The sequence below is a fragment of the Chelonia mydas genome, chromosome 11, assembly GCF_015237465.2.
Source record: "Chelonia mydas isolate rCheMyd1 chromosome 11, rCheMyd1.pri.v2, whole genome shotgun sequence".
Taxonomy (NCBI): domain Eukaryota; kingdom Metazoa; phylum Chordata; order Testudines; family Cheloniidae; genus Chelonia; species Chelonia mydas.
In genome coordinates, this window is record NC_051251.2 from 10,608,332 (window position 1) to 10,629,504 (window position 21,173).

General features: G+C 43.2%; 1 protein-coding gene across 6 annotated transcripts in view; it reads right to left on the bottom strand.

The window, feature by feature from the left end:
• SEMA5B (semaphorin 5B) overlaps nucleotides 1-21,173 on the bottom strand; it is a 354,318-nt gene that overhangs the window by 171,976 nt on the left and 161,169 nt on the right. The window contains exon 1 of one of the 6 annotated variants that reach the window (XM_043525271.1): nucleotides 8,423-8,471. The exons of 4 other annotated variants lie outside the window; for them this stretch is intronic. The gene's annotated coding sequence lies outside the window, so the exon portion shown is untranslated. Of the gene's footprint in view, nucleotides 1-1,111; nucleotides 1,278-8,422; nucleotides 8,472-21,173 lie in introns of those variants that run through there. One more of the 6 variants, XM_043525270.1, reaches the window with a different exon arrangement.

The window sequence follows — 21,173 nt, forward strand, 5'->3', positions numbered from 1 at the left end:
GAGGGGAGCCTGGGCCCTTCCACTCCACCGGGCTCCAAACCAGGGCCCTTTGGGCTACCAGTAGCCTAGCAACCAAGTAAGGTTGCCAAGTTTCTAATCACACAAAACTGAACACCCCTGCCCCGAAGTCCTGCCCCTTCTCTGAGGCCCTGCCCCTCCTCGCTCCATCCCCCCTCCCTATCACTCACTCTCCCACATCCTCACTCACTTTCACCGGGCTGGGGCAGGGGCTTGAGGTGCAGGAGGGGGGTGAGGGCTCTGGGTTGAGGCCAGGGATGAGGGGCTTGGGGTGCAGGCTCCAGCTGGGGGTGCGGGCTGGGGGTGAGGGGTTTGAGGTGCAAGAGGGGGCTCCAGGCTCGGGGTACAGAGTGCAGGAAGGGGTGCATGCTCCACCTGGGGGTACAGACTCTGGGGTGGGGCCAGAGATGAGAGGTTTGGGGTGCAGGAAGGGGGCTGGGGCAGGGGGTTTTGGGGGTGTGTGCAGGCTTTGGGAGGGAGTTTGGATGCAGGAGGAGACTCCATGTTGGGGCAGAGGGTTGGGGTGCAGGAGAGGGTTTAGAGTGTGGGGTCCTGGAGGAGCTTACTGCAGCTTCCAGGAAGCAGCGGCCAGGACCCTGCAGCCCCTAGGCGCATGGGCAGCCAGTGAGGCTCTGTGCACCGCCCTCGCATCTGCAGGCGCTGCAACCACAGCTCCCATTGGTCACTGTTCCCGGCCAATGGGAGCTGCTTAACAGGCATTCGGGACACAGGCAGTGCATGGAGCCTCCCTGACTGCCCATGAGCCTAGGGACTGCAGGGACCCGGTGGCCACTTCCAGGAGCCATGTGGAGCTAGGGCAGGCAGGGAGCCTGCCTTAGCCCCAGAACCCCACTGCACGACCGACCGGACTTTTAACAGCCCAGTCAGCGGTGCCGACCAGAGCCACCGGGGTCACACTTCAACCGGGCATTCTGGTCGAAAACCGGATACCTAGCAACCCTACAACCAAGGCTGCTTAAGGCTGTCCTCACTGGGTCTCTTCCTCTCATCCCCCCTCCCACCAAGGTCAGCTCAGTCCAAGGCCTTCCCCTGGTGGGGAAATCCAAACCAAAAAGAAGTAAGAGGAAGTTACCAATGTCCAAGGTCACAGGATACTTCCCTCTCTGGTTGTATCTGGGGTGGGTCCTCCCTTCCCTCAAGGAGGCCCCCTTTGGGCAGCTGTATCAGAGCCTTTAGGCTTCCCTCTGCTCTGCTGGAGCTATGAGCTACAAGTCTGCTCACCTCCAACTCTGACACCCAAATAAGCTAATTGTTCCCGGCTTTTTAATTCCTCCAGCAGCTGGAGCATTTGCTGCAGGTGTGGCGGGGAGGGGCTGGCTGAACCCAAAATAATTCCTTAACCCCTTGCTGCCCAGTGTGGGGTCTGTGCACCCCATTACAGCAATTGAAAATGGGATCCTAGAACAGGAAGCATCAGGCAATTTAAACTATAGGCAGGACTAGCAGTTCCACGTACCATAAGAGGCTACATCCAATTTAAATCCTTACTTGGGCATACTCAACCCAGCAAGATTCAGCAAGTTGTGTCTGAAAAAAAACCCTCAGGATTTGGCTCAGTGGCAGTTTTGTCTGACACAGTGAAGTCAATGGAAAGCCTCAGATTGGTTGCAATGGGTTTCAATCAAGGCCCTCAAGGTATTCAGTGTATGGCCAGAGGATTTTTCAAATCTTTTGCCTCCTTTTGAATTGCTATGAGCACCATCAATCCCAAATTATGTCACTGCTTGTTCTGACAGACATAGCAATTTCCTGTAATATCCCTGAAAGACATAAGTGTATTAAGTTTATGTATTATTGAGGGCTGGGATTGTATGTAACCTCTCAGGGGGGAGAAGTGACATACAGTGCAATCCCATGCAGCATCTTTGTGGTCCATTGTTTTAATGGAGTGGTTTATATATGACTATGTTCTACTCCATGGGGGAGGGCTACTTTAGCTCCTCCAAGAACTAAAAACTGTGGGTGGTGATTAAGGCAAATCAGTCAGGTTGTAACCCCCTCCCAGAGAGGTACCAGCTCCTGCGGAGGCTCACATATAGTAGTTCAAACTAGATTCTCCAGAAAACAACAGACAAAGAAAGGCCTTTTGGACAAATAGCCTGAGTTTCTTCACACAATGCACGGTCAACCTGTGGAACTTGTTGCCAGGGGATGTTCTGAAGGCCAAAAGTATTACTGCTCTGGGTGACCCTAAGCCTTTGACTGCCAGATGCTGGGACTGGACTTCAGGGGATGGATCACTCAAGAATTGCCCTGTTATGTTCATTCCCTCTAGAGCATCTGGCATTGGCCACTGTCGGAAGACAGGATACTGGGCTAGATGGATCATTGGTCTGACCCAGTATGGCCATTCCTATGTTCTCCTGTTGATTCAGGGCCTTCTTTCTGATCAAGCAAATGGGTGGGGAGCTCTAATCCTTCCGGAAGGCTTGGAAGGACTTGTACTACTAGGGCCCATATGACTGACAGGTGATGTTTGGTAAGCTTTTTAGCATGTGTATAGGTTCTTTTATTGTTTTCAATAGGTTTTCTCTATAATGCTTTAACCTTAAGAACAAACAAACTTCCTTAGAAAGAGCTGTGTGGTAACTGACACCTATGGGCAATGATTCTATTCATAGCCTCTGGAAAGGAAGCAAAGTGCAGACTCTAGCTTGTTTAGGGAGTCTGGCTTGCTGGGAATATCACAGTGTAAGGGAACTGTGCAGCCTGGAAAAACACTGGTCAAGAGAGAGTGAGGAGCAGGTCTCCGCCCAAGAGAGGTGATGGCTGGGGGCCAGAAACCTTTAAGTGGATGTCCTTGATGGAGCACAGCGGGGGGGAATATAGGTGTAGTTGCCCTAAACTGTGACAAGTATTACTGGCATTTAGCTATTCTCAGGCCCCAGATTAGCATAGATTTCATGGAGGGGTTTTATAAAATCCCACCACGATTCTCCCCAAGAGGGAGATATATATATATTTTCTTTTAAAAACACAAGCAAGTAAAAATAACAAGTGGCACTGGCAGAAATGAGAGCTGGAAAATTATTCAAAGTTAAGGTTAACACAGTCTATAGCTCATGCCATTAAAGACAAGGCTATTGCAGGGATCACACACACACACAAAGGGTTCTGGGGAGATGTTACATGCAAACCATGCTATGATGGGAGGCATCAAAAGAGGATAGTGGGGGGAGGAGTGAGGGCAGCGGCTTCAACATGGTACAAGTACAAGCCAAGCAGCAAATCGGGCGGGGGGGGGGGAAGCGACCCTAACACTCCCCCCCCGCATCCCCTCTTGTATCAAAAACTTTATCACTACACAAGCGAGCAAGGGACTGAATACAGCAAATATTCCCAATATCTAGGAAGATGTGCTTTGAATCACTCTCTCCACCCTGGGTTCCAGAGAAGGTAGCATGCAGCCTTCCTCCACTACAAGGTGCTCATTATGGTAGAGGGTGTCAAAGGTGGGAGAGGATCTGGGAGCACCTCACCCAAAAAAGGTGACCTTGATTGACACTGTTGAGTTGCAACAATAGCCAGATATAAAATGCTCACCCTTGACACAAAGACGTGCTAGGCCGCCTGCACTTTCCTGTGATGAACTCCTAATTCACTGTGAAGTCTAGAATCAGGGGGTAGAGAAGCCCAATTTTCATACTCTCCAGGATCAGGGAACCATAAAAGCTGCAGGGAGAAAAGACTCCCAATGTCATGCAGTCCATTCTCCTGCTAACGCAGTGTTCCCTATTGTACAGTTACTAGCATTTTGTCCAGACTGGTTGTAAAATGTGCCAAGTGATTGGATTTCTGCCACTTTCCCTGGGAGACTATGCCACAGCCCAGTAGAGATATCAGTGTTCCCTAGAAAGTTTTCCCTGATAGTGTAAATTTCCACTCTCTCTTTAAAGGTTTACCAGTGTTATTAAATCTAAAGTTGTATTCAAGATCATTATTTTCAAAATGATACCAAGGAGAACCAAGGTGAAAAAGAAACCTTAAAAAAATCTAAAACTTAAATATCTGTGAAGTTCCCACTACTCTGAAAAACTGAACAAAAATCAATGCCACGAACCCCTTGAACTGAGACCCACTGTAATCAATGGGAAATGCATGCTTGGATTTTAAAAAAATAACTTCAAAAGCCTTTTTATGATTGGGTGGGTAAGTTTATGGTTTTATTGAAACAGGACATTGGAAGCTGGGAGCAACAGCAGACAGAGGTGCATTGGCACCAAGATATTCAAAATCTGCATGGGACCAATACACAAAATAAATATAAATGTTATACAACATGACAGCTGGCAATACAGTCATGACAGCCTAGCACAGCGAACTATGCACTGTAAAAAAAAACTCCAACCCAATGCGGACAAAAATGCAGTCCTTGCTATATTCATATGTCATTGCTTGCCCTGACCACAGACCGCAGCCAGCTGGAGTTCACTCTTTCAGACTGTTGCAAAAGGCTGCTTCTCACTATCAAGAAAAAAAAACAGAGCTTTTCTCTCTGCCACCAGCAGTTGGTACATTTACCCATTAGTGCTGTTTATATTGTGAACAGTGATCTGTCTTACAACAGAAAATGATACAGTGCAATTATATAACACAATGTTTCAATCACATTTACAGAACTAGACTCCCTTCTAACATACTGAACTTTTTATTTTTTAATGCTAGATACATTTGACTACATAAACCATTTTCCAGATGCGTACCAGGGAAGAGTATCTCTCTCTTTTTTTTTGTTTTAATCAATGCACTGTGTTTTTGTTTTCATTTTTTAAACCACTGACTTATTTCTACTTTTACTTCCATTTAGACTCTGAAGTTCTTGGTTCTGGCTGGGATTTGTTACTTGTAGATGCATCAGTCTCTACAAGCTACTTGCATGGCCCTAATTAGCATACCATCATGAGGACCTAAGAATCTCCAAGATATTTATCCTCACAACACAGAGAAGTATTATTACCTCCTTTTTACAGAAAGGCTAAGTGACTTGCCCAGGGTCACACAGGAAGTCTGTAGCAGAGCAGAAACTTGAACCTGGGTGTCCAGCTTGCACTCTAACCACTGGGCCATCATTACTCTTTCTGAGTGTATAACTCACTGGGAGTTTATCTCTTTTGAAGCACTCACCAGCTTTTGACAACATTGTTGTTTCTCATACAGGAGTAAAACAATGCAAATCAGGAAATATAACAAGACACATTACTCTAATCTTTGTTATCTTGACTTATGTGAATAGTTCGGACATCTCCACATAAAATAAGAAGTTACTTAACTTACTAACTCACATTGCAGGCACATGGCATGGAAGCCTGAAAGGGAGCTGGGAAGAAATGGTCTAAGGTATAAGCATCTGTAGGACTAAATAGCTCAAAGTATTCATAGATACTAAGGTCAGAAGGGACCATTATGATCATCTAGTCTGACTCCCTGCACAACACAAGCCACAGAATTTCACCCACCCACTCCTGCGAAAAACCTCTCACCTATGTCTGAGCTATTGAAGTCCTCAAATTGTGGTTTAAAGACTTCAAGGAGCAGAGAATCCTCCAGCAAGTGACTCGTGCCCCATGCTACAGAGGAAGGCGAAAAACCTCCAGGGCCTCTTCCAATCTGCCCTGGAGGAAAATTCCTTCCTGACCCCAAATATGACGATCAGCTAAACCCTGAGCATATGGGCAAGATTCACCAGCCAGATACTACAGAAAATTCTTTGCTGGGTAACTCAGATTCCACCCCATCTAACATCCCATGGGTAATGGGCTTAGAAGCACTCTACCTCTAGATCACCATTTGATTCCAGCTCACCTTGGTAGTGACCAAGCACGTGATCCAAAGACCACTGAAGTCAACTGAAAGACCCCCAATGACTTCAGTGGGCTTTGGATTAGATACTACAAGACGATACTCTCTAATGGCAGCTTGGTGGCCCAGTCTGAAATGAGTCAGTGGGTCTCAATCCACTTCTGCATGGGCATGTGTTCAAATCAGAGGAGCCACCAACTGGCATTAGTTGGCCCCCTTGTTGGCAGAGAAGCTAACGACTGAATGGTCATGGAAACTGAACTGCTGTCACCCTTAGAGGAGGTTCCTCCAGAACAGAATTCTATTATATAAAGTTCCCATAAAATATTTCTGAATCAATAGTACAGGCATGTGCAGCAGAGCATGACCTACTATATCACTGGGCACCTGCCAAACTCAATAGGCATAAATAAATTCCTGCTCTGCAGACACTTAAATCTACTTTTGTACAGAGCTAACCTAACCACACATGGACTGATTTCCTACGTGCTTCAAGATGCCCTCAAAAGAAAAAAAGACTTTTGAACTTGCTTTATTGGCAACATGTAATATAAAAACATGAGCTATTTTGTTAAGGGTTTTCATATGAATTTAGCGTTTGTGAAAAGTGCCCTGGAGTCTGAAGTCTTCTGTTTATCCAAGGAACTAGTTTGACAGTCAAACTTGCACACATTGCCCTGACCGAGTGCCTCAATCCTTCTTGTGGGGACCCCTAGAATCATAGATGATTAGGGTTGGAAGTGACCTCAGGAGGTCATCTAGTCCAATCCCCTGCTCAAAGCAGGACCAACCCCAACTAAATCAGGACCAACCCCAACTAAACGAGGAAGATGGGAGGGGTGGGAAAGAGTGGCAGCTTGGAGAACGTAGGCAACGATCCCGCTACCTCTCATATGGTATGCGAGCGCTCTACCATTTGAGCTAACTCCCCATGCCCTCAATGAAAAGGTATTTCCATTCCTGTCCCCAGTCAGTACTTGTCATCTCTGCTGAGATGGTCAAGAAGGTTGCCAGAAGTGATGGTGGGTTTTGTACTGAGGCTTGTCTGCTAGGAACTGCACTGAGTATGAAATGAGTTTTCAAGGTCCCCATTTCACAGATAGAGAAACCAAGGCAGAGATTAAGGAGCTGATTTTCAGAAGTGTCCGTCACCCTGAACTCCAGGTGAAGTCAGTGGGTGCTACAGTACTCAGCACCTTGCAAAATCAGGCCATAAATTTCTTGCACAGGGCTTCTTGCGCTGAGTTTCTAACCAGCCAGGGTGTGCTCCCCCCCAGCTCCGCCCCAACTCCACCCCTTCCCCCAATGGCTCACCTCTGCCCTGCTTCTTCCCGCCCCTTCCCGCCTCCTCCCCCGAACGTGCTGCACCCTTTCTCCCCCCTTCCCCCCCCAGTGCCTCCTGACGCCGAGAAACAGCTGATCCGCAGCAGGCAGTAGGTGCTGGAAGGGAGCAGGAAGCGCTGATCAGCGGGGCCTGCCAGTGGGCAGAGGGGCTGAGGGGAGGGGGAGGCATTGATGGGGGGCTGCCAGTGCATGCTAAGCACCCATGGCCCTGCCCATACTTTGCCCCGAGGCCTCCTCCTGCTATTCCCCTGGGGCCCCAGCCCAGGCTGCTCCTCTTCCCCAAAATGGGCGGGGGTTGGGGTAGGGACTGGGGCTAAGGTGGGACAGACTGTGGCATGGGACTTGGGCCACCCGGTGCTCTGGGGCTGGCAGGGGAGGGGAGGCAGAATATTTGGGGGAGGAGCCTTGGGCAGAAGGGGTGGGGCCAGAGGCTAGCCTCCTCGAACAGACAGTTCTTGCACTACCCATGGCTTCTGGATCTGTAAAGTAGTGCATCCACCAGCACTAACTTCACTCTCAGCCCCAAAGTGCCTCCTCTAGAGCAGAGGATTTGCCCCTTACTGCAGTAACTCAATAAACATTTAAATAAATGCAAGTGTATTTTCTCAGTAATTAATTGTTTAACAGAATGTTGGGAATCATTAGGAAAGGGATAGATAAGACGACAGAAAATATCATATTGTTTCTATATCAATCCATGGTACGCCCACATCTTGAATACTGCATGCAGATGTGGTCGCCCCATCTCAAAAAAGATATATTGGAATTGGAAAAGGTATAGAAAAGGGCAACAAAATTATTAGGGGTATGGAACAGCTGCTATATGAGGAAAACTTAATAAGATTGGGGCTTTTCAGTTTGGAAAAGAGATGACTAAGGCGGGATATGACAGAAGTCTATAAAATCATGACTGCTGTAGAGAAAATAAATAAGGAAGTGTTATTTACTTCTTCTCATAATACAAGAACAAAGGGTCACCAAATGAAATTAATAGGCAGCAGGTTTAAAACAAACAAAAGGAAGTATTTCTTCCCACAACACACAGCCAACCTGTGGAACTCTTTGCCAGAGGATGTTGTGAAGGCCAAGACTATAACAGGGTTCAAAAAAGAACTAGGTAAATTCATGGAGGATAGGTCCATCAATGGCTATTAGCCAGGATGGGCAGGGATGGTGTCCCTAGCCTCTGTTTGCCAGAAGCTGGGAATGGGCAACAGGGGATGGATCACTTGATGATTACCTGTTCTGTTCATTCCCTCTGAAGCACCTGGCATTGGCCACTGTCGGCAGACAGGATACTAGACTAGATGGACCTTTGGTCTAACCCAGTATGGCCGTTCTTAGATTCTTATGCTGTGGAAATGGGAGATATTTTCAATTATTTTTCTCATCATTTTTTTAAATTCAAAAAGATTCAGTAGAAATGTCCATATTCATGCAAAGTTACTGCTCACTTTTATAATACTGTTCACTTCTATAGCCCCTTCTATGAGAGGCTCTTGGAACACGTCACAAACACCAATGAATTTACCTTCTCAACACTCCCGTGAGTTAATTTTACGAGCCCCATTTTACAAATGGGAAAACTGAGGCACATAGCAATTAAAGTGGCTTGCCCAGAGGCAAATAACCAGTCTTTGGCAGAGCCAGAAAAGTAACTCAGGTCTCTTGACTCCAAACACTTCAGAGACATGGCCCTCCTTGTTCTCCCAGTTTAATTTGGAAACCATAACTCTGCTTGACTTTTGCGCAATTACAATACTAACCATAAAGTTTTACTGACATTGTTTTATATTGCAGTGTAGAGGCACACTGGTGGTGTTCTCTGATTAAGCCTTTTGGAATAAATTTAGGGCTTGTGGCAGTGAGGAGAAACTAGTAACAGCCCTGGAAGTAAGTCAGGCATAGTTCAGGCAGATACAGTACTGTGGAAGTTCCCCCTTCGACTCAACACTGTAAAGCCCCTGGCTAGTCCAGTCCTGGGACTCTTTTGAGGAGAGACTGATGATCATACTGCACTGTACCAGCCCCTGTGGTGGTCTTGTGACTGCAATATGAGGAAGGGAGTAAAAGGAGATCAACAAACTCAGCGTATGTCTACACATGTCCATTGTAGCACAGACACTACAGCAAAGAAGTGGTTTTTCAGTCACTGAAGTCAATCCACCCCCTCAGTAGGTGGTAGCCTGGTCGACAGAAGAATTCTTCTTTCAACCTAGCGGTGTCTATACTGGGACTTAAGTCACCTTAATTAGATCTCTAATTTTGCACAGCCCTGAGTGATGTAGCTAGGTTGACCTCAGTATTAGGTGTAGACCAGGCCTTATTGCCACTTGTGACATAAGCCAGGATTGGAACTTGAGTCTCCAGCAGACAAAATCCAATATATCAAATAGCCATGCCACCCAACTTCCTATCTGATAGTCAGGCTTAACATATAGGCTTGATCTGCTCAGCAAGACTTTATTTTCTGACTTAAAGACTCCAGTTATAGCTTCCTTCCTCTTCCACTTGCCCTGCCCAACTACCCCTGGATCAACAATTGCCATTCCTCTGTTCTAGCTACCACAAGGCATTATGGATACTCAAAATCCCGCACTGCCCAATCAAGCATAATCGGGTTCGCATAACAAACTTGTAGCACACCCTGCAGTATTTCTCTCAGAAACACTGGAGTCTGTGCAATAACTGGATGAGAAAAATCTTTATCTAAGGTGTGTATGTGTGAGATAGAGAAATCACAGCTTGTGTGTTTTTGGCTGAGATTTATGATTATTAGCTGCCTCATAAGAAATATATGACTTAATTATAACTAGAGAGGGAGAAGCACTCAACAACGTTACAATGGAACTCAAGTTTAGTATGCTTGGAACCACGAGTACTTTTGAGTACAAAATGCAGTGTCATTTTGGCACGTCACAGCATCGTTTGTCACAAGCAAGCTCTCAGCTACAAAGCATCCAAAAGGTCTATAAATGCCCAGAATGTGAAAGGGGTGGGGGAAAAAATCAAACATATTCTCCCTTTTCCTGCTACACCCAGCACACCAGCTTTATTCTGCACATTATTCAGCGGCCAGCAGCTGCTGCACTACATTAACTTTTCTCATCCATGGACTGACGGGGCTACTTTTATCAGCCCCATCTATTGCAATCTGGGCAGGTGTTCTTTAGGAAAAAGCGTGTTATGCTAAAACATATACAGCTGCATAACATCACTTAAAGGGAGAGAAACAAGCAGGAAAATATCCAAATCACAAGTCACTTCTACTCTTCATTACCATGAAGGGTGTAGAACTGTTAATAACCATGCTGAGTGTAAGGGCTTCAACCAAACAATGTAGGACGAAATTCTCATCAGAGTAGCTCCACTGAAACCACTCCAATTTACACCACATAAGTGTCTGACATCAGTCCCCCTAATACTCATGCTTACCTCTGTTCTACCAATGAAACAACCAGGCTTTGATCTTATCTTTAGCAGGCTGGACCAAATTTCTTTCTTAGATACCCTAGTACAACTGTCAATAGGCTTGCACCATAGTGAACTGGCCTCCTCTTGCTCCCATTGAGGTTAGTGGAAGTTTGCCATCAGCTTCAAGAGGAGCAAAAGCAGGTCCTCTGAGAAAATCTGGCTCACTGTTTTCATTGCCTCAAAATTCACTGTGCAGTGGGCTCTAGTTTATGGTCCCTATCCTGGGAAGAGCTGAGCTCCCTCCGCTCCCAGCGACATCAGCGGGACTGAGGGTTCTCAGCCCATCACAGGGTCGGACTCTGTGTGATCTAACATTAGGCCAGACAGAACCATGCTGGTGTAGTAAGAGGGAATATCTAAGACTATGCAGCCCTCCACACACTTCTGACATGTTGCTAAAAGCTGGGTCAAACCTCCAGTTTTGAACCTGATTTAGGAAATGTCATCTTTTGGGGGGAGAGTCTCCAAACAGAGTATCTCCCAGCCCCATGGTGCTGACCTTACACTGTGGAACAACTTTTAAAAATAACCCTTCAGATCCAGAGCTTGTCATTTCACGGATGGAGAAGGGCTATGCGTGAGTGCTAGGAAGGCTGGCATTAGTTTCACACACTGTGAAGCTAGGGCTTTCCGGAGAAGATGAACTGTGTGTAATGAATTCCAAGCACATGAGTTCTAACCCCCTCACAACCATACTGCATATATAACCAAATTAGTTTAGAAGATGTAAGTTATTCAGGGACTTAGCTGTTCAGTCGGCCTCTGAGGATTTGCTCTCATTATGCCTTTTATGCAAATTCTGTCCTCCAAATCTCTTCTGAATCAATTATTACTAGATTAATTTAAACATGTCCACCTGGGGTGCCTGTATATCATGTGCCTCATGTTAAAAAGTAAAAGAGATGATAATGAATTCAGGAGGTGACTGAAACAGATTCCTGCTTTGTGGAAATGTGACCTTTTTGCATAATGTCATAAAAGAAAGAAGTTCCCTCAAGAAACATGGCAGATAGGGTCGTTCCTCAGATCGTCTGGGCCCTCAATCACTCTTTGGAAATTAGCATGACACAATAAAAAATGTATAAGAAATTTTTTTTTAAATATCATTTTAATGCTCCAGACTATTAAAGTTTTTGATGGAGTGCTAATTGAAATGTAATGCTTAATTTTAAGCAATACCATTTTATTAATGGTAAAAACTTGAATTAACGTCATTAACCAATGTTAATATTACATATACCCAAAGGGATAACAAAGCAATTAAGTTATTCACGAAGTCGGAGACAAAAAAAGTACATAGCCCGCACATGGCTCTTGTAAGGAGGCGGAAGAGATCGATATGATCTGCATTTCCCCTACTGAGAAGGGATTTTGGAGGCGGGGGGGGGGGGGGGGGGGGGGGGGGGCAAAGAAGAGGAAAGGGAGAGGAAAAGGAGAATTTTTGCTAACTTAATCACTGAGCTTATTCAGACTCTTAATATGGTTTTAAGGCTATTCTGCTACCTGGACACTACACTAAGGAGATTTAAAAAAATAACTTTGGGAAGCAAAACCAGTGGTGGACAAGACACCCCACTTTGCTCCACTTTTGGTTTTAGGATCCAGGTTGTAGCTAGAACACATACTAGCCCATCTATCGCTCTTGCCAGCAGCATACCCATCCCCACACAACTGGACAGATCCTCACCTAGTGTTAGTGGCTCAATAGAGCCATGTCCATTTTTACCAGCTGAGGTCATGGCCCAATCCAGACACTAGAACTCAACCCTGTGTGGCGCTGAATGCCCTCAGTTCTCCGAGTTGAGAGAATTCCATAGTTTGCAAGATCAACCCTAATACAACAGGATAGGCAGAGACATAGTGTTAATAAAAGGCTAGATGAAGAATCATAAGCGAAACCCTCGCAAATTGTCAAAAGTCATACCATCCACAGGGAATTAAAAATTGTGTATGGCAATGGCATAACACTATTTACTGAACCACAACCACATTCAGGATAAGCCCTTGATTAGCATAGTCTCTGTCATACAATCTTTGTTTGGCTGAGTATCCAGCAGCAATGGAAAGCCTTCAGCTAGCCAAGCAAAGTGGCGAGCCTCACTGAAGAGCTGAAAACCTTGCTATCTTTCTTTGGGTCCCAAAAGATTGGTTTTATTTTATCAAAACACACACAGCCCCTTCCTTTAAACTCCCCATCAGAAAACCATATAAACCCCCTTCAGCATCCCATTGACAAAAACAAGTCAATCAAAAGTACCACGAATTTCCAAACAGCATCAATGCATCAAATAAATAAATCAATAAAATTAAAAGAAGATATTTCTATGGGTCCCTGCTATTGTACAGAATACACTAATGCTCTGCTTTAATAGTTCACACGGAAAATGGCTCAGATGGTTCAAAATAATTTTCTGGTGTGATCTAATGCATCATTTTTTTCTAATATATTTCTGTTTCCCTTCATTCTGAGGGGAAACCCATTTACAAACAGGCTTACTAAAAGCATTACTAACTGACTTCCTACTCACTTTAGCTGCATAGAGAGCTCAATTCTGCCTCCACAGAAATCAACAGAAAACTAACTACTGACTTCAGTGGGTACAGGAACTACTTTTGAGTTGGGTCTAGTATCATAGATTCACTTATTTGCTATGTGAAACCATAGAGTCTTTGTTCCTTTGTGGCCCAAGCCCCAACACTCCCAAAAAGCTTTCCCCAGCATTTCAATTTGAGGTAGAAATATGGCTTTTGACATGGTGAGAGTTTGGGATTTCAATACATCGATACATCACGTTGGGTCTTATTTCAAAGGGGAGAGAGCAACCAGGAATACTTAAATGTTAAGAGCAACATAAGCCCCCAAGAAGAACTGCTGCAAGAATTCTCTAGTGATTGCTGATGAAGTCTAGCACATGGAAGGGGCCAGTCTAGCAATCTGGTCATGTTGGAGACGGACACACCATTTCTGGTGCAAAATTTACAATCCATATCTTTTATTTTCCAATAATGTGCTCTCCCGCTCTCTCCTTTCATTTCTTCAGAGATTGCAACAGGATGCATGAAAACCCAAGAGAAATATCACCAAAGTCCTTTTCTCTAGAGTCATCTCTTCCTTATTCCCCTCTTCAACAGGATGGAGAAAAATCATTGAAGACACCAAGGTCTATGCAGAGTGAGCCAAAGTCAAATTCATAAGATCATTTAAAACCTCACACCATCAGGCTATTATAAAGATGCAAGACATTATGGATTGCAGTTTAACAGATCACAAAGGCGGACAATAAAGGAAGGGGGGGAAATGTTCCCTATACCCTGAAACTTACTGATTAAGGAGCAAGAGTGGTTGAGGTCAGTGGCAGCATTCGCATTCTTAAAGCCGAGACTCACTCACTTCTTGATATTAATGGACACACCATTGTCGCCAGACAGAATGTTTTGTTATTCCGTGATTAATTGAAAGTTGCAGGCAATGAAATATTATAGGCAGGATAAAGCTGTCACTTGAAAGTCATTTTTCACAGTAATTCCTGCCAATGTCTACTATCTGAAATAGTATACACCATTACAGACAAGCCCTCAAGTACAAACACATTACATATCTTCATATAAATAACAGTGCCAAGCAGCAGCAGTCTAGAGTAATCTCTATGGGATATGAAACAGGGAGAAAATAAGGCAGAGAAATTGTCTTCAAATATTAGTGAGGCTGTGCGTGTTAATCTCAATCAAATGAAAATCATGCTTGTCTGAGACGCATGTAATATAATAACAGACTCTGTGGCATAAACTACAATGGAAAACCTTCCTCTTAGGCTGCTAATTCTAAATCTTAAAAATGAATCTGGATCAATACTAATTAAGCTTCTACAGGAAGAAAAGGAGGACTTGTGGCTTCTACAGGGTTGCCTCATCAGCGACTGGTCAAGTTTAAAGAAAAGGAGTACTTGTGGCACCTTAGAGACTAACAAATTTATTTGAGCATAAGCTTTTGTGAGCTACAGCTCACTTCACCGGAGGCATGCATCCAATGAAGTGAGCTGTAGCTCACGAAAGCTTATGCTCAAATAAATTTGTTAGTCTCTAAGGCGCCACAAGCACTCCTTTTCTTTTTGCAGATACAGACTAACATGGCTGCTACTCTGAAAACTGGTCAAGTTTAATTTCTGAAGACCTTTTGATCAAAGATCCTTTTATATTGCTTTCTTCATATGCCTCAAGAAGATATCAAATCATCACTTTTCTCCAGCATATTTTATTTTGGTCACAAGTAACTGTGACCAAAGCATACACTGGCTGACACCTGAAACAATGTCTACAATGCTCGAGAAAAAGACACTGCCATATAGATAAAAGGTACCGAGGACGCAGTTCACGTCACTTACATGTCTTGTATAACAAATTCACAGCTGAGTTGCCATATTGGGATACAGTTGTCTAAATATCCGGAGTTAAACCCCATTCTGCACTCTGTTGGATGACGCTTAGATCTGTCGTAATACTCTACTAATATATTTGCTATTTGAAAAAAAAAAAAAGATATTCCACTATTCCAAGTAGATGTGCCTTTCACAGACCTCCCCCTGCAAAGATCACAGTATCTAAAACCAAAAACTTTAGCCTTACTGAACCAAAGCTTGTCACCAGTTTTCAATCTGCGTTTCAGACATCCTTTGAGAAGTTCAAGAGACTTTAAAGCATTTAAATGCACCCAGTTTTATATTTTGAACTAACTAAACAAAGCAATAGAAAAAGTGATGCAGAGGTATTTACCTGGTTGTAAGATGATCTTGCTCAGACTCTTGTAAATCTGCCAGTGACAGAAAGGACCCAACATAAATGGTGATATAAAAGCACAAAGCCTCGGTTGTCCTATGGCCTACAGGCAAATAGCAATCTCTGTCTTTACCTAATCCAACCAGAACCCTGGAAGGGAGTGTATCTGTGTCCACCGGCCCTTTTAACAGTCACTTAATGACCGTTAACTTTTTTCAGCCGGCCATTGATTCTAATGGCATGTGTATTCACAGACAATAATACCTCAGACGGCCTTCATTAATTTACCATGCATAATTTCTCTGAAAGCTTTTGCCAATAGAATACCACTAAACTGACTCGCTTAACTGGTGAAGATAAAGCACTTTCTGTGTGAGACCATTATGCAGATTCATGGAGTTCTCCTAAAATAGATTAAAAAGTAGGTATTGTTTGGTGTCTACACATTTTTGGACACAGCAAAGTTACATGGCTCGCAAATTTAAAACTGCTGCTTGAATATCCGGTATTACAATGACTACGTAAGATACTCTAGGCTGGGGAAGAGGAGGGACAGGGAAAAAAAAACAAACCCTGACTTATATGAATAAGCCTTTCTGCTGTGAAGTTCCTGAAACCCCTTACAAATTTCAACAATGGGAAGCCCTAAAAGTGAAAGGCCTTTAAAATACCAAGAGAAAATGCAGCAATATAGATATTCACAAGCCCAGTTTCATTCATCTGGAAATAATTTTTTTTTTTTTAAAGTAGACTTTCTTCACTGGCAACAAACCATCTCAAAAAACAAAACTTTGGAACTTTCAAGAGAATTACAGTGCTGCCCATTAGCACCACAATAATTTAACACTTTGTCAGCATTTTCCCATAATAAATCTCCTGAGTCTCCTCTCAAGTACATTGGTGTAAAACTCAGGAATAACTCCAGTGGAGTCAATGGAATTAGAGAGCAAAGAATTATGGACCCTGTTTATAAAAATTAGCTATAAATATTGTCTATGGCCTTTCATATTTACATAGTACTGGTTTTTACACAAAAAGGATTTTTTTTTTAATTAAAATTAAATCGGCCTTTTTGAAGTTACAGGAAAGACAGATGCAAGACAAACCACAAAAGTTATTTGGAATCAACTCTGCTACATAGTACATTACTCTGCAAGTAATCACGTTAATTTCAGTAGGCCTGCTTATGAAGTATGGTATTACTCAAAGTTAAAAGGGATAGTCTAGCTCTGAGTGATTACTGTTTGTTTTGTTTAATATGCAGGCTTTTTTTTTTTCCTCACCCTCCTCTAGCACAATATCTAGAGATGGGGTGAAGCCTAAGAAGTTTGGGCCTATAACTTAACCTAGACTTTCTCTAAATTCATGGGTATTTGGATCCAGTGTTTTGGTTCTACCCATTAGACAGAGAAGAACTGGCACAAAGTTCTAACACAGAAGCAAACTTTATCAAACTTTATGGGTATTGGGAGGGATCTGGAGTTCTTTCTCAGACTCTCTATTAAAAACAACTTAATTTTATTTAAAGAAAGTGGCATTTTATTTATTATTATTTCAGAATGCAACCTGCACAGGAGGCCCCTTTGGGTATTTTATAATGAAGATTGAGGGACTGGTGGGAGGGGACAGCAGGCGGGGGGGACCTGTTCATATGTAGCAACTTTTTTCCAGCCTAAAAAATTCCATAAGACTTTTGACAACACGGACTTAGTGCAAAGGAAACGAGCTGCTGCCAGCACACATGCAATGAATACTCTGGAGGAGACATCAGGGACTTGAGCTAATAGTGCCAAAGAATGGTTAATATTGCTGGTAATTTAAAGTGCCAAAGTACAGTTTCATATGAGGCTGTAATAGTGACAAAGAAGCCAGTACACCATCTGTCTAGTGAATAACATGCATTTCCAAAACCCCTAAGTATATACCTGCATGATGAAATGCAGAAAAGCCAATCTACACTTCAGTCAAGAATTATTCTTCTTCAATACGTCTGATTTACACTAACTAACCCTTTGTTGTTATCTTGGTCAGTGAATCAGACACCAAAGGCTTTTGTTAAAGTAACACAGTCTGATTTTGACCAATGGAAACCTGGGGGCAAAAAATTAGTATTAAGACCAGAATTCTCTATTCACTTAAAGTGGTGGCAGTATTCTAAGCCTATTTAGCACATGTATAAATGGCTACCCTAACAAAGCAGTGGAGATGGTGGAGAGTTCTGGTTTGGTAGCATTTTACTCACGTTAGACACAAATGACAACTCAAGCATGGTAGTGGATAAGCAGGCCCTCTCTAGGGGTTATGATACAGCGATACCTTGGTATGCCATTCCCACCTTCATTCTGATTTTCCTGACCCTTTGAAAATGTGTTTCTGTATTGTACTTTCATGTGTCTTGATGATGGGGTAGGGGAGACTGGGAAAGAGACTGATGGATAATTACCCCTTCTCTGGCTCTTGATTTCTGCATTAATTGGTCCTTATTGGAATCCTGAATGTAATGCTTCTAGTGGAAAATTGCAGCACTCTGCTTTCAGAGTTTATAACGACAGGCCAAAATACAATCCGAATATCTGAAGTATCAGAGGTTTCTAGGCAGGACGGTGTGATTAATGCCAACTGCATTTCAGCAAAGACAAATCTACAAATAATGTACGATTTCTCTCTTTGTGAATAACCACTTGAGAAAACTCCCCTTCTGTATCTTAGAAACCCAAACCAATTTTGGAAAATTGTCTTACAATAAATCAAATTTGGGACACCGCTTGACAGATGAAATTTCAAGCATCATCTCTTTATTCTTTGGGTGCCTCTTTTATGATGTCAAGTTAGCAGGAAAAAAACCACAGTGGATATGCAGACTCCAGAGACTTTCAAAGGTTTCCATCTGGGCCTTAATTGCTATCACAGTTGCCTCACTAAATTGGATACGTTCCTCCCCCTCCTCAGGGTTTCGTCTTTATATCTGTTTTGGCTTCCTTTTGCCTTGATGAATGGAATCTGATATAATCATTTTGTATAAAACATCTTCCTGTGTATGAACATGTAGACTCATAAGTCAGGTTTTTACAGTTCTGTCTTCAGACGTTGCTCTGAACTTTACTCAAATTGATTCTTTTCCCTTTCAGGATATTATTTCGGAAAAGCTTAGGAGTAGATTTCCTCCAAAGATCAGACGGAGATTAGATTCCGCCCTCCAGTTTTTAACCACTGCAGGGAAAACTACACCAAAACTTCTAAGCAACTTCTCCCAACCCCAGAAAGCACAGACAAACACAACGCTTTCTCCCCCTAGAATACAATATCACCTGTTCCTGACCCTGTCTGACCAGTTCATTATTGCTTTCAGATGTTAATTAAAGATCCCAGACAGTCTGCTCTAGCATTATTTCTGATCTGTCATTGCCTGGCTTCTCACAGTTAATATCAGTGTATTTCTATAGACATTCTCACCATCTGTCTTCACTCTCCTAATTTCAACTGTTAAATAAAAATAGGCAACATCATCTACAAAAACACCTTCATTACGGCTCTGCCATGAGCTCTGTATCATTTATAATTAACTGCAGGCCTGCTTGTTGGTTTCCAATAAGGTCAGGCATTCACTAATCAGATATGGTCCCAGGAGACTGTGCATAAATATCCCATATTGAAGCCCAAATTAGGCTAATTGCGAATTTTCTTTTCTCCTATAAAGCAAACATTTGTGAGATCTTGCAACATCAGAGATTCCTTTCTACAACCAGAATTACAGCAGATCTCCTTGCTGACTGAAAACAAAACAAAACAAAACAAACACCCGAAAAACAAACAAATCAGCCTAAGCAAATGTACTGCAGTTTGGATTCCTCTGTGCATTCACTATGTTGGAGATTTCTTATTCTACTACTAACATTTCACTCTTAAAAAAAATGAATAAAAAGAAAAGGAGCACAAAGGGTAATTAAACAGGGAGGTAAAGACAAAAAAAAATCTTGGAAGGAAACATGGTTTTGTGGTTAAAGCACTGACTGCCAAGGACTCAGGAGATCTGGGTTCAATTCCAAGCTCTGCCAGGCTTTCTCTGGGACCTTGGGCAAGTCCCTTAATCTTTTGGTGACTCAGGAACCCATCTGTTTAAAAACAGGCAAAGCAAAGGGGGAAACGTTACTTCCTTCCTCCAAACTTTTGTCTTGTCTGATCCTACAAAGACTTACTTACGTGCCTAACTTTATGCACCACTCAGCAGAGATTTTCTCTTAACATGTGTTAAGTCCTCTGTTGGATAGGGGTTTTTTTTGGAGACGACCGAGGGTTTGCATGCCCATAGCGATAAAAGGGTGGAAGGGAGTTTTTGTTAGTGTCTGGCTGACTAAGTTTGGGTTGAAACCATTACTTTAAATGTTTCTGGGATTTTATTGTTTTACTCATGATGTGTTAGAACCTTGGATAGGAGTCTTTTATTAATTATTTAGATTTAAATCTAAATAATTAATGTGTGCTTTTTTACAGTGCCCAGCATAATTAGGCCCCAATCTTTAGCAGAGCTGCTACGTGCTGTTGTAATACACATAATAAATAATATTAATCATATTATCCCAAGGCAGCAGTAGACAATAATAGGTCACTGGAGAAGTCGAAAGTGTTAGAGATTTGTTTTAGTAACCAACGGGGCATCAGTTTATCAACTGGAGGTGTAAGGATTTTAACCTACTGATTTCTTTTATCTTTAACAGCTAGCTCTGAGTTTAATCATAGAATCATAGACATGCTAGTGCCTACCTCACACTGAGGCATGATGGAAAACCCTTTGGGATCTCTCAGGAGGAGAGGTTCCCTAGCACTGCTAGGTCTTGCAAGGCAAGAGCATCATCATTGGCTAGTCAGCCTGTTTGATGTCAATTCGTTGTTTCTGGTATCACTCATCAATGTGCTAGATACTTTCCAAATATAAAAGAAGGTGTGGGTCCTGCCTCAAAGAGCTTACAATGAAGCCAACACACGAAGTGTGCAAGGTGCAGTACATTTGTTCATAGGCTAGCAGAATGGGTCTGGGGCCTTCAGCTGCTACCATCACACAATATTAAAGATATATAAAGTGAAGATATGAAGTTCATAACTGACCCCATTAAGTTTTTTATTACAATGTGTTGGGGAGAGAGGGTGGTTTTGAAGTTTAATGTCTTTAGATATGGTAAGATTATAACACATTATGTACATACACATATAATTAATACATATTAAACACATTATCCCCCAATACCCCCAGCCCTAATCACTGAGCTAGTTTCTTGCATGGCGGACGTGGACCTTTGGGAGGGTTCTGAATGCACAGAGGGTACTGGCCTCATCAGCCAGCTCCGGAAAGGTGTTCCGTGCATGGGAGCAGCATGGAAGAAAGCTCAGTGATTTGTGGAGGTGAAGCGCACTGTAGATCTTTTCAGTCTCGGCTAGTTTTTATAACCTCAGCATTGATGGGCAGCCTGTTAAATGTACTCAGTAGTAGTAGGTGACACCAGGGGTGCCCACACTTTGCAAAGCAAAGAGTCACATTGGAGCCCTAATGCTGCGCCTGATTTTAAGAGAGAGACAGACATTTGTTTTGATGCAATTCACCAGAAAAGAAAACAAAGCCCAAGAAAGGCTGGGTTATGACTCTATACAGAGACATGCTGTCCCACCAGCAGCCCCTCCCCCTCCAGGTACTGGGCTAGGAAGCATGGACTTCAACCAGGTGCATCATACATCTCCCTTGTGCAGGGCAT